General features: G+C 41.5%; 1 long non-coding RNA gene across 1 annotated transcript; it reads left to right on the forward strand.

Annotated features, from left to right (window-relative positions):
- The first annotated feature begins 5,493 nt into the window (after window positions 1-5,493).
- On the forward strand, window positions 5,494-14,625 carry LOC118352492 (uncharacterized). Its single transcript, XR_004809686.2, has 3 exons — window positions 5,494-5,795; window positions 8,931-9,128; window positions 14,466-14,625. It is a non-coding gene; the product is annotated as an uncharacterized LOC118352492 (long non-coding RNA).
- The last annotated feature ends 62 nt before the right edge of the window (window positions 14,626-14,687 follow it).

The raw sequence follows: 14,687 nt of genomic DNA on the forward strand, positions 1-14,687 counted from the left end.
ATGACCAGTGAACACTTGTAAATTGATTGAGTCTCATATACCACTGTTCTACATACCTATTACCATGAGAGGCTTAAGAAAAGTCAAGAGGAAAGAATGTTAATTGCTTTTCATCAGTTTTACTGTCTCTGTGACATGGGCTTTATAGCCTGAAGAGAGGACAAGCTGATAAGAACTCTTCATGGGATGGCCAGCCCATTGGACTTATCTAAAAGGCTGATTTAGCAATTAATATGTTCATAAGATATTTGCATCAAGTGTATTATTAAACACAGACTTAACTATGTATACATACAAAGCAAATTGCAATAATTCATACAAGTTTTTTCCAGCAACTTGTCATGTGGAACAAATCGTCTGCCCACCCACAGGAAATAGTCAAATCTTTGCCCTGCTCCTGGGATCTCTGGGCCACAAAGCATGGCCTCTATTTCAAAAAGATGTTAATGAAATTAAATTCTGAGCTATTATGTCTAGCAAGCAATAACTCTTCTGAGCACAAGCAAAACTAAAGCAATAAGAACCAAAATCAAGTCAATACTACAAATAGTTGTTATGCTATTGCCATCATTATACACATTTGTGGTATCAGGCAGTTTATTTTCTCCAAGATTGTTATCATACAGGGTGGTAGAGGTACCTTGGTCATGGCCTCCTTGTCCAGTGGTTACATATCTCAGACACATGGTTAGTAAAGAATTGAGAAGGCTCTCTCAATTAGTTATGCTAAATACACTAAGTTGTTTCTACAGAGTCCCCAGTACAAATCCAAACTGCTACTGTCATTGGATATGATAGCCCACCAAGTAATATGAATCTATCACTTCACAAACGTGCAAGTGAGGATTGGCACTCTCAAAAAGCGCCCACATGTGCAAGTCTATCAATGTTAGAATCTGACATCTCAGTATTTTCATCTCCTATGAGTAAAGAGAATAGCAGAGGCCCTACAAAGAGAATCTTCTGTCCTTTTCTGTTCTGGTCTGAAGTACTCATGACCCACCATGTTCTTTCACTTGGATTTTCAAAAAACAAAACAGGGCTTTCAGGTAACTTTACAACCCCATATATTAAGTGAAATCACGTTTGTAATGTTTTTGATTCAACATAAGCATTCATTGAATGTCCATTCACTTCTTTTTCCCTTCTCCCTAAACGAACCGGAAATTAAAGCTAAGAATGTGCCACCAAACCCAAGAAGTCAGAGACAGTGAGACACCACAGCCGGCTTGGTCCATTGCCACCTCCAAACTGGCCAGCCATGCATGGGGGGAAGGGCAAGAGGAAAACCCAAGCCATCTGCTGCCACTGGAGATGGAAACACTTGCCTCTAAAAGCTTGCACTGTGATGAGATCCGTGCAGATAGGTTCAGGTTATTTCCAGCAGATGACACACCTGAGAGTGTTCGCATGGGACATCAGAAACAGATTTTGCCATCACTTTCGCTCACCAGTACGTGAAGGATTTGTTATGCCACCCAGCTAGACTTCGAGCCAGCCTTCTGCCCTTCATGATTGTGCATGTGACAAACCCCCACATTCCTTGCTACCAGGTCACTCCCGTGCCAACCACACTGTCCAGAGAAGGCACCAGAGCAGACCTCCAGCACACCCATGATCAATGAACACCACAGTGTTAATTAAAAATCAGGAACGATAGGACTGGTTGCACGAACCAACATATGATTGTTGTTTGTTTCTGCCCAAGAGGTGAAATTCTAACCTTGGGCAAGTCAAAATACTCTCTCTATAAATTAAGTACAATTATACCAGGCAGCAGATATCAGATATGTCAAGGAGAAATAGCTTTGTGATCTGAAGATGAAAGGTCCGATTCTCTTCACCCTGTGTGATTTATTCTATTATTCACAAGAATCCTTTGTTATTGCATTTTTCTTCTTTTGCCCTGTGCCTTCTACTTGCCCTCTCTGAGGACACAGAGCTCAAGGGGATGTTCAGAGCCTTATCTCCAGTTTGCTGGAGGGAAAAGAAACGTTGGGGGAACTCAGGGTGAAGTTCTGAATTAAATACACTGAAATTTAGAGATTACTTGAAATAACTCACCTCTTAAAACCAAGCTTTCAGATAACAAGCAATTTTATGCAGTGCTGTATCCGAATCACTTGTTGTACCTGCCACACAAATGTTAATGTTTTAATGAGTGCTTTTGCTTCTTCTAGTCAAGGGCCTTGGAATCCTTTAGGATGAAAGGTCCTGGGAACCTGAAAGGGATTAATGACAGGCTTTGGGTGTCATTATCCTCCCACAGAGACACCTACAATCTCGAGGGCAGAAGGTGAGTTTTCAGCCTGAAGCACTCAGTTGACATGCAGTTTTTGCTGCTGCAGAAAACCTCCCCAAGAGTGACCAACAGCTCCAAGGGGGGGGGGGGTGGAAAGGAGGGCTGAAGAGCAAAAACTCTCATAATAATAACAGCATGGGTGAGACTTACCACGTGGCTAAATGCTGTTCTCAGTACCTTCCATTTAATCCTGATGACAACAGTTTTATTTTACATTTTCCAGATGGGGAAGCTGGGACAAGAGAGTGATTAAGTAGCTTGCTCAAATGTGAAGATCTTGTAAGTGATACAACAGAATTTGAATCCAAGTAGTCTAATTCTGGAAACTAAGCTCTTGCCAGAAAGAGAGACAAGGTGACATACGTAATCCTGTCCATTTCATAAAAGACCAGCTCAGGTGGGAATAGAGCCCCCATACTCCTGCGTTCTGTACCTCTGGTCTCAATGTTGGTGAACACCAAGCCTATCCACAGTGCCCAGGAAAGTACGTAAAAAGAAACCTCAAGAAAATAAGGGGGTATCTGCTGAGCCTTTGCTCCTCGAGTCTAAGAAGCTGCTGTGTAAGGATAGATGGAGAGCTCTCATTGCTGGAGGCGGAAGGAGGACCACACTGAGCTAGCTCTGGGCAGACACTTTCAAATACAGACCATGTGGAACTCATTCAGAACAGGCAGGATGCTGAAAGAACAGGAGACTATACCAAATAAGGAATTGCTCAAGGAACTGGACATATTTAGCCTAGAGAACAGACTCAGAAAACAGAAGAGCTATCCTCAGATACCTGATCTGTTCTCCTGGGAAGACGGATGAGACCTTGCCTGATGTTCCCAAGGGAAGAATTTACATAAGGGCAATGAAGCTTATTTTAGCTAATGCTCAGAGCTCTGCAAAGACAAACGCATTACCTAGTCCCAGCAAAGGAGTTTGAGTACAAGCTAGAAGACCACTGGTGTCCTTATTAATAACACATCCTCTCACTCTCAAGAATCCTGCTTCGGGTCTAAATTACTGGTCACCAGAAAGAGGGAACACAGCCCCTAAGCTTCCAGATGACTTGTGTAGGTTTTAAAACATTTCCAAGCATGTTATTTTTAAATTTGCATAGACAAGATTTTTTTTGAGACAGTAATCCTAGTAATGATTTGTAACTACAAGGATTACACTTTGTATCTACTTTTCCATCATTTCCATTGTGGTGATTGAGCCTGTTCTTTCCCAGGACTGCCCCACTTTCCTGTCTGTGAGCTCCAACCAGCAAAGGAAATGAGCCCAGGAATGTCACGCTGAATGGAAAAGGCAGGAAAGTTCTGTTTGACTTGGAATTCCAGGGCCTGTGGCAGCAGGGTGGAGAAGTGACTGAGCTCTCTGAACAGGGTGTTCTGTGGGGCCCAGAAGACTTGGTGAAGGAATCTAAGTTCAAAATAAACAGAGGACTGGAAGGGTGGAAGGGACAGGCAGGGACCTGGCCCCGGGTCCCTATGTGCCTGGGGGAAATAGTGTTGGTTGGGGATGTGTTGTCCTTTGGTGTTGCACTGCTGCTCTATTTGTTTTGTGTTTTTACTTTTTTTAAAGAAAATACAACATGGGCACCGGGGGGGTGGGAGGGGGGCTCAGCGGTTGAGCATCTGCCTTCAGCTCAGGGCATGATCCTGCGGTCCTGAGATCAAGTCTTGCATCAGGCTCCCTATGGGGAGCCTGCTTCTCCCTCTGCCTGTCTCTGCCTCTGTGTGTGTGTGTGTGTGTGTGTGTGTGTCTCATGAATAAATAAAACCTTTAAAAAAAAAAGAAAGAAAATACAACACAATACATCTTTTTTAAAGAAAATGCATCACCATCGGCAAGCTAGGGACTAAAGTAATTATTTGAATTACAGTTTAGAGGGAGGGAGGGATTAAGAGGAAAAAAAGAGAGAAGGAGGGAGGGAAAGAGATCTCAGAAAAGAGAGTCATCTGAAAAAGAGAAGTAAATAAAGCCTCACGCAGTCTAGGTGCCAGGCAGATGCTGCCTCCATCCGAAGACCAAGGCCAAAAGCTCTCTCTCAAGTTCTTTCTGGTTTGTGACATGTTGATGCTCACAAAGAGGAGCTTCTGTTCCGTGCAGTGTAGGAAAACAGGGAATCCTGGGCTGGGGTCACCTTGTCCCCTGCTTGGCTCCGGGGCTTAAACAAAATCGCCTCACCATTTTAAGCTTCAGGGTGCACAACTGTCCACATGAAACCTCTAGGGCACCATGGTCCCAAGGCCCTTCTGGTTATTGCCCAGGGAATGTCCTCCAGGTAAAGAAAGGAGATGGAGAGAGGGGCAGGAAGGAAATTTACCCATGAGGGTGACGGGCTGGTGAAAAGGAATCAAGTCATGAGAAACATAAGCAGGGAAGCCCCTAGATGTTTCCTAAGACACTCCATGCCTATTGTTTGCCAGGGGGGACAGGCAAAACCAACCTCAGACTGACCTCCCTCTTCTGGAAATCTCCTGGAGAAGCAAGGTGACAACTGATAGTGTCCCTTCTCCTGAGGGGTCTGAAAAGGCACAGACAGGAGGCCTGTGTGGCATCAGCAGCTTATTTTATCATAAGTTAGTTCACACTTCAAATTCCATGGACCAGGTGTACAAGTGGGTCACCCGCATGGTGAGTTAAATCAAAGAACCTAGAAGGAAAAATCTGGCAAAAATGTGGAATGAGAGGGGAAGCATCAGGGTAGATATATTTTTGGGAGACCCTGAAGGCCCCCAGGAAGCCAGAACAGCTAGGGACTAGTCACCTTCCCACCTGGAAATTCTGTTCTGGTCCTCAACACATCCCAAACACAACCAGTTGCCACCTAGATGCCCGCCCATAGCCACATGGGCCCTGGACAAAACAGGGACGAGTCAGTGCACACACACGAGTGTTGGAGTGAGAGGAACATATCTGAGCACATCCCTGTCTGCTTCTGGAGAGCCAGGTCTGGGTCTGGGTTGTTTTGGAGCAATGGACAGCCCAGGTTGTGAACAGAACTAGGACCACTTGGAGGGGAGAGTACATCCCCTGAATTGCTCTGTACAGCAGTGCCTCCTGAAAGCTGAGGAAGCATGTGATACTTTGAATATAGCTGTCATCTCTCGGCAAAGAGCCACCAATAAGGACCCATGCCCCTAGGTGAGTGACATCATAATAGTACCTGTGTGTCCCAAAGCTTGTGGATCAGGCTCTACAGTGTGCATAGCTTTTATGTGTGCTATCTCATCAGATGCTATAACAACCCTGGGAAGTAAATACAACTGATATCGTCACCCCTATTTTAAGAGTAAGAAAACTAAAGCTCAAAGGAACCTAATGACATAGCCAAGCTCCCACGGCTGGGGAGTGTCAGAGCTCACACAGACCTCCGTCTAAACTAACGAAAGGCAGTACTTGGAACAAGAAAGAAAGGACGCATAACCAATCCTCTTTGCTTTGCTTTGGAATTTACTTTAATTCGTGCCACTGTGGATGTAAGGCCCAAAAGAGAGAAGTATGTGTGCTTTCCTGGCAAATCATTAGCCTCTCCCTGAATACTACCCCCCCAACCCCCGCCACACACACACACACACACACACACACACACACACACACTATCCACAACTCCTCAGAATCACACTGGGTGGAAAAGTTCATAACAATCCTTGCCGCACTCGGGCACCAATTAGTACCTTATATATTGAACACCCACGCAATCCTCACCAAGCCCTGCAGGTCTTTATGGTCACAGAGAAAATGCTGTCTTTAGTCTCAAGGAATTTATAGTCTTAAGAGGAAATAGGAGAAAATGCATATCAAATTACTCATGGTATAAAATGCTTCACAAAATGCCAAGGTTAATGGGAGTACATGAAGTCTATGTAGAGGTGGACAATGTCTGGGGGTTGGGGGGGGGCGCATCATCAGGGCTTGGTCATACTTCTATGTCTACAGCTAATGGTTTGAACCAGCATATTTGCCTTGCTCACTGTCATTAGGAAATAAAAACATACTTGCATATTTTCAAAGGCATTTTTAGGTTTCACAGCCTTGCATTCACTATTACTTTAGCTAATATATGGCACACTTTCTTTTACCCTTTGAAATTCCTTTTATGTCAATTGGGACTATTAATAATAATAGCTTCCAATAATTAGATGTTGACTCTGTGCCAGGCACTGTTAAATGCTTTGTATTTGTTACCTCCTTTAATCCTTTCTAAGACCCTATGAGGGAGGTGTTATTAACTCTACTCTTCAGATATAGAAACTCAGGGCCAGAGAGATTTTGAATAAACCTGCTTAAAGTCATACACAACTTGTAAGGAAGAAATAGATTTGAACCAAGATCTGTCTAAATCCAAAGTTCCTAAGCTTATTTTTTTTTCATTTTAGCTTGATGACAGTCTTATGATGCAAGAAAGAAGGTTTTATTCACCCCCAAGCATCCTGGGATGGAGTCCCACGTCAGACTCCCTTGCTCAATGAGGAGTCTGTGTCTCCCTCTGCCTCTTACCCTGCTTATGCTTACTCTAGTTCTCTCTCTCAAATAAAAAAAAAATTTTTTTAAGTTAACAAATTTAAAGATGAAGAAAGAGATTTGTCCAGAGTTTCAATGACTTATCTAAGAGTTTTGGCGCTAACCCTGCAACTCCATTTCACTTAGAGCAATCTAGCCCATTATTCTTCCCCATAGTACCAGCAACTTCTTGGATCAAGAGGGAAAACCAGAATATTATAAACAGTCTTGAGTACAAGTAGGAATGCAATCCATGCATGTTTAAATTATTTGCCACGTGAGTAACATCACATCCAAATGTTAAAAATTCTATCATTCACCCAGTAGAGAAGGCAGATGGTTTGGACTCTTCAAAGCCAAGCTGGAAATGACCTACATTAGAGAAAACTCCTATTCCTGGGCTGTCTCAAAGCCACACTGTGCCAGAGATGGTTGTAACCTTGAACAGACATGCTTGAGCACTTACCACTCAAAACTAGCAGTTATTTTGGAGTCACTGGTGACTCAGACCCCAAACTCCCCTGGAATCCCTCCCTTGCAAGCCTGTCCACTCTCAGTTTGCCTCCATGGAGAGTCACCTTCTCTGAACTCCTGCCATGTTTTTCAGTCATCCTAGTAAGTTGAACAGAATTTGTGTCCGGGCCACGGTACTTCTACTTGCACAGAACTCCCCCTAAGAACTGCAGTCCTGCTGTAACTTATCAGAAGGTCAAGGGTCAGCAATCTGTATAGTCATCTCCTCAGGTTCCTTGTGGATAAAATAATGTTAATAAACCCACCTCACTGTTCATTGAGACAATGACAAAAAAGCCCATAGCACAGAACATTGTAAGTAGTCCATAGATACTAGGTAGGCAATATTATAGTGTATTACATCACATTATACTGTACTGCATTATGTTATTAATAATGACAGAATATTATATTATTATTATAACTCATGAGGAGTTTGAACATATTGAATTTAATCAAGGAGAATATGACTAATTGGTATATGCAACTGGATTTTTTTCTTTAAAACATTGAATTGGGGATCCCTGGGTGGCGCAGCGGTTTGGCGCCTGCCTTTGGCCCAGGGCGCGATCCTGGAGACTCGGGATCGAATCCCACGTCGGGCTCCCAGTGCATGGAGCCTGCTTCTCCCTCTGCCTATGTCTCTGCCTCTCTCTCTCTCTCTCTCTGTGACTATCATAAATAAATAAAAAATTTAAAAAAAAAAAAAAAAAAAAAAAACATTGAATTGGATTCTTTCTCAGCCAAACAATGGATTAAGAAAGAAAAAGACAAAAGGCAGAATTATTCATCTAGTTGGCTTGGATCATGTCATGCCTGTGATGTCTGAATGGATCAGGGGAGGAAGGCAAGGTTGAGAACCACCTATCTCTATGTATCACAGGCAACAGAGGCTTGCAGGAAGAGGTGGTATCTTTTGGACCTTTGCTCCTTACTCACAGAACCCCTACGTATTCAATGTCTCTCTTATAAATTAAAAGCAACAAGGCTCAGAGAAGATATGCCTTCCCATGAGTCTTGTGTATAAGGTGGGGGTGAGGATGAAAGTCAAAGTAATTTCCTTTTCTACCACTGCATTCGTTTCCTGTGGCTGCCTTAAAACAGCAGAAATTTACTACCTCAGATTTCTGGAGGCCAAAAGTCTGAAAGCTGTTCCACTAAAGCCGAAAGCAAGGTGTCAGTAGGGCTGCATTCCTTCTGAGGGCTCAAGAGAGCATCCTTCTTGCCTCTTCCGGTTCCCAGTGGCTGCTGGATTCCTTGGCTTGTGGCCACATCATGCCAGTCTCCACCTCCACGGCCACGTTGCCTTGTCCTCTTCTGTGTGTCTAGACTCCCCTCTGCCTCCTTCTTATAAGGATACATGTGATTACATTTAGGGTCCATCTTGATAGCTGGGACCATCTTCCCATCTCAAGGTCCTTAAATTCATCATTCCTGCAAAGTCCTTTTTTGGTATTGTTTTGGTTTGGTTTTGGCATATAAATTAACATTCACAGGCCCCAGAGATTAGGATGGGAGTATTTGGGGAGGTGTGGGTGGAGGAGTGTGTGTTGAGCCTGCTACAAGGACTTTTTCTATTAAACTCTGCACTCAGTTCTGTTTATACCCCTGTCACCAGATCCAAAGGGGAAGATCTTGGAGCTGTTGCTACCTAGGCTACTCTCTTGGACTTTGAAGAGGTTTTTCTCCAGATCTGCCCACAGATGCTTCAGATACCAGAACAATCTGGTCTTATTCAACTCATTTCAAGTCAGCAAATGAGAACTGAGCAAGCATCTGTGTTTCTGGCACCGCGGGAGTTTCAGAGATGAGTAAGGTATATTCGCTGCCCCCATAAATGAACCAGGTGGAACTAGAGAAACAGTCGTTCCACTTTCCTTAATGAGCAATAACAGAATAAACAAAGCATGAATAGAAATTAAGACTGAGAGTCACATCTGGACAAAAGCCCTGGTCACAAAAGGATCTAACACCAGCTCTGGATATATTCATATCTACTCCCAAAACATAGTTGAGAATTGTTTAGGGATCTCTAGACACTTTTAGTAATTATTTGGGGAGAAGGTAGGAATAATTTAAATTTATGGGAAAATTGCACAAATAAGTATAATACAAAAAAGTCATTTACCCTTTTCCCAAATTTACCTATAGTTACAATTTTACCTCATTTGCTTTATCATTTATTCTCTTATACTTAAATTTTTCTAAACATCCCAATAACAAATTCCTTACATCACAATCTTTTGCTCCTACTTTATTGTGTATTTTGTAAGAATGGAAATTTTTTTTTACATAAGGGTAATGCAGCTATCAACTTTTATAAATTTGGCAATGATATAATACTTTAATCAACCATCAGATTTCCAATTATGTCTGTTGACTCCATAAAGTCCTTTATTTTAAGTTTTTCTTCCTCTAGGACAGAATCCAGGCCAGGATCAGGTATTGACCTTCATTGTCATGCCTCTTTAATTTCCTTTATCTGGACTATTTCCCTAGCTTTTCTTTGCCTTTCGTGACATTGACATTTTTAAAGAATACAGTCCAACTTTTTTAATAGACTGCTACTCATTTTGGATCTGTTCAATGTTTTCTCATGCTTAGGCTCATCTCATACAGTTGCCACCCAAATCTTACATAAGCGATGCAATATTCTTCTCAGGGTCTCACCTCTAGAAGTGCATGATATCCATCTGCCTGTTGTTGGTCGTCAATTTTAATCACCTGGCCAAAGGGTTATCTAATTTCTCTACTGTACAGTTACTTTTTCCCTTGCAATTAATGAGCAATGTGTAGGGAGGCACTTTACGACCATGAATATAGCCTATTTCTCATCAAAATTTTCCCCTATATTGAGCATGCATTAATGATTGGGTTGAAACCTGTTTTGTTTTGCTTTTGGCACATAAATTAACATCCACGGGCTCCATAATAATTGCAAAATGATGATTTTTTTCAATTCCAGCATGCTCTCCACATTTACTAGTCAGCTCCTTGCATTGTTCAGTAAGCAAGAGCCTTCCCTTGTTCCTTATTTGTATGTGTACCTATCCCTATCAGTATAGACCCACTGATTCCCGTTTTCTTCCAATGGTTTATCATTCAGTACTGTAGTTAATTGTTTTGGTGCTCAAAAAAAATTGTACCAGATTTAACCAGTAGAGATCCTTTCAGGGTGGCTGCTATGCCCTTGTGAAATGCCCCTCATCATTTTTTTTTTCAAGCATTACTTTACTTTCTGGACTAATGTTCAAAGTTCATCTTGTAACTACCTTGTCCCATCTCTGGGATTGGCTATTTCTTTGAGGACCTTTTGATATTAGAGGCCAAGATTTGAGTGTTAGGTGCTCACTGCTAGTGGGTAGCCTTTACTTCTAGGCCCTTTCAAGTAGACAAAACTAGAAAAAATATACATGTATTTCCATATATACATACAAGTGTAACACACACATACATATTATACACACATGCACACAAATATGTACATATATATTCATATGTATTTATATAGATATATGTGTGTATGTGCGTATATTTCCACTGATGCCTCTAAGTCCAGTCTACACCAATAAGGTTCCTTCTTGCCTTCTCCCATTCTACATTTTGATGTCACTTTCTCATTTGGGAATTCAGCTCCCAACAGCGTTAACACATTTCCATTTGCCCAGTGTCCCAGTATATCCAAAATGTTTCAAAACTGCCTGACACATGCACCACAAGATGAATTAAGTAATATTTACTAAAAGGAGTTCAGGAGTGGTTGCAATTCTCCCCCAACTCAACCTCATCCAAAACAGAAGGTAAGTAGCCAAACATTGTGCCATGAGTTACTTGCATTTGATCTTTCTATTCCTTTTCCCCCTTCAGTGTGGTTGTAGTGTTTATATGAAATACAATTGCCTTCATTTGTTTCAGTTTGTTTTCCATCTTAGATTTTTCTTTCCTTCCCCATCTTGTTTTAATTTTATTTTTGAATGTGTATGACATTTATTAACATGCTTCCAAAAGTCAAAACTATACAAAAAACACTGTTCTCAGAGAAGTGTCACTCCCTCCTGAATCACTTCCATCCCCTCCCTCCAGTAAGTAATCAACTTCATTATTTTTTGGTTTATCTTTTCTGTGTTTCTTTGGTAACAATAAGCAAATATTTGTATGTTTTATTTGCCCTTCTTTCTTACACAAAAGATAGCATAGTATATATCCTCTCTTGTGCTTGCCATTGTCTCAGTTAATATTTCCTGGAAATTATTCTATACCAGTTCATGGAAATCTCCCTCATTTGGTGTTTTTTATTTTTATACATCAGCACAGTACCCCATTGTATGTGCCATATTTAAGTCAAATACTCCACTTGGAGATTCAGGTAGTTTCCAGGATTTCATGATGACAAAGAGCACTGCAGTGAATAACTTTGTACATATATATTTCCATATTGTTGGAGGCGCATCTTCAGGGTAAATTCCTAGAAGTAGGATTTCTGTGGTCAAGGGATAAATGCACACATAGTTTTGTTAACATTAGATATTGCCAATTCTGGGGCACCTGGTGGCTCAGTGGTTCCAGCATCTGTCTTTGGCTCATGTCATGATCACGGGGTCCTGGGATCCACATCGGGCTCCCCACAGGGAGCCTGCTTCTCCCTTTACCTATGTCTCTGCCTCTGTGTCGGTATGTGTATCTCTTATGAAATAAATAATTTTTTTTAATGTTGCCAATTTTCCTTGTGGCTGGTACCATTCTGGATTCACACCAACAATGAATAAAAAGTGCCATTTCCCCAGAGCTTTATCAACAGAATATATTGTCCAGCTTTTTAATTTTGCTAACTTGACAGATAGAAAATGATATCTCATTGCTGTTCTATTTTTTAAAGATTTTATTTATTTATTTATTTGAGCACGAGCAGAGTGGTGTAGGGGGAGTAGGGAAGGGCAGAGAGAGAGGGAGAAGCAGATTCCCCGATGAGCTCAATCCCCAAACCCTGGGATTATGACCTGAGCCAAAGACCTGAGCCAAAGACAAACACTTAACTCACTGAGCCACTCAGGTGCCCCCTCATTGCTGTTTTAACCTGCATTACTCTGACTATAGATGAAGTTGAACACCTTTTCATATATTTAGGGCCATTTATATGTCTCTTTTCATGAATCACCTCTTCCTTAATTTTGGCTTTTTTTCTATAGTAATTTTTATCTCTTTTCTCCCTTAAAGTTTAAAAAGTTCTTTATATAGTAGTTAGTAGCCTTTTATCTGTCATATGTATGGGTCATATTTTCTCCCAGTTTATGATTTGTTTTTTATTTTGCTTATGGTGATTTTTGCTATGGAGAAGGTTTTTGTTTGTTTGTCTATTGACATAGTCAAATTTATCTTTTCTTATCTAGTATCTGGATTTTTAGCCATCATCAGAAAGCCTCTATTGCCACCCAGATTATACTTTGCTCATGCTTTCTTCTAGCACTTTTATAATTTCATTTTCTACATTCACATCTACAGTCCATTTGGAGCTTATTCTTGTATATGGTGTAAAAAGTGGGTACAATTTAAATTTTTCTAAATAGTTATCCAGTCTGACCCACTGCCATTTGTTAAAAAAGACCATCTTTGCCCCAGGAATTATAGATACCACCTTTGTCATATCTTAGATGTCTCTACTTAGCTATGTTTATTTCTGGACTTCCGCAGTGCCACACTGTCTTCCCTGTAGAGGCATATAGCCTGCTTTACTCAGAGCTCCCTCTCTCCAGTATTTCCTAGCTAGTCTTGTGCATGTTTTCCGAAATGAACTTTAGTATCAGCTTGTCCTGCTCTTTAAAACGGTTCACTGGTATTTGTATTATGGTCACGTTAAATTTGTAAATTACAGAGAACTGACATCAGATCAAGTTGAAACATGCAAGCACAAGACATGTAAATTCCCTCTGTTCAAGTTAGTGATAGATAATTTCATTTATTTTTTAAGATTATTTATTTATTTATTCATGAGAAACACAGAGAGAGAGGCAGAATCATAGGCAGAGGGTTGAAGAGGCTCCCTGTGGGGAACTCGATGCAGAACTCGATCCCAGGACCTGAGGATCATGCCCTGAGCCAAAGGCAGCGCTCAACCACTGAGCCACCCAGGTGTCCCTAGTGATAGATAATTTTAGATCTGATGTCCTCTCTTAGACTTTTCCTTATGTATCTTAGCTAGTAAGAAGCTCCCCGTCATGCAGCCAGACCATACACGCTATGCAAGATCAAAGGGAAGAAAAAGAGGTGAGAGCTAGAATAACAGGAGAAGACTCTGAACTGAATTGAAACTGGAATCATGTATCCTGAAGGTTGTATAGGATTTAGGTCAGGTGTCAAAGAAGGGTAAGGAATCCCAGTGAGGGACACCCAGGCAAAGCTCAGGGGTGCATCTGAGTGACATGTCTCACAGGACAGAAAGCCCCCAGCCAGCCTCTTAGCTGGAATACTGGAGAAGACACTACCCCTCTCTTCAAGCCTCAGAGTTATATGTCTCAGTGTAAATAGCTCCCAAATCCTCATTATGGGGGCACCTGTGTGGCTCAATGGTTGAGCATCTGCCTTTGGCTCAGGTGGCAATCCCAGGGTTTTGGGATTGGGTCCCGCATCGTGCTCCCCACAGGAAGTCTGCTTCTCCCTCTGCCTATGTCTCTGCCTCTCTCTGTGTGTCTTTTATGAGTAAATAAATAAAATCTTTTTAAAAAAATCTTCATTATGTACTATTAAAATTGTGTTAGTGAACATTGACTAGGTTTCCAAAAGCAATTTCTGTACATTATTGCCTTTTCTGGGAATGCTCTAGAGCTATGTCATACAATACAGTAGCCAATGGCCTCATGTGACTATTGAGCCACATAGGTGGCTAATGCAACAAAGGAACTGAATTTCTAATTTTATTTCACTTTAATTTAAATTTTAAAAGTGGAAGCAGTGTCAACTCTTTTTCCATTGAACTTTTGAGGAGGACTACATTTTACTTTAATTATACCACTACAGAAGATATCATGGCTGTGCTGCAACACGTGGTCCATTTTACTTTTTTTAATGTGGCTACTAGAAGACTTTTTTTTTTTTTTTTTTTGGTTACTAGAAGACTTTAAATCACACGTATGGCTTATATTCTATTTCTCTTTGGCAGCACTGGTCTAGAGTCTCACAACTCAGTGTGGTCTGGGCAGCATCACATAGGAACCATCACAAACCCTCAGAATCTGCTAGCTTACAAGGATCCCCTGGTGATTCTTACACACAGTAACAGAAGCTATGATTTGGATGACTCAGAAGACATCCAGGCCTCTGACAGGTACCCCAGAGGGCATCCCCCACCCCCACACCCCCACCCCTGTTCTTTTGAGGAGGG

This window comes from Canis lupus, chromosome 27 (assembly GCF_003254725.2).
Source record: "Canis lupus dingo isolate Sandy chromosome 27, ASM325472v2, whole genome shotgun sequence".
NCBI lineage: Eukaryota > Metazoa > Chordata > Mammalia > Carnivora > Canidae > Canis > Canis lupus.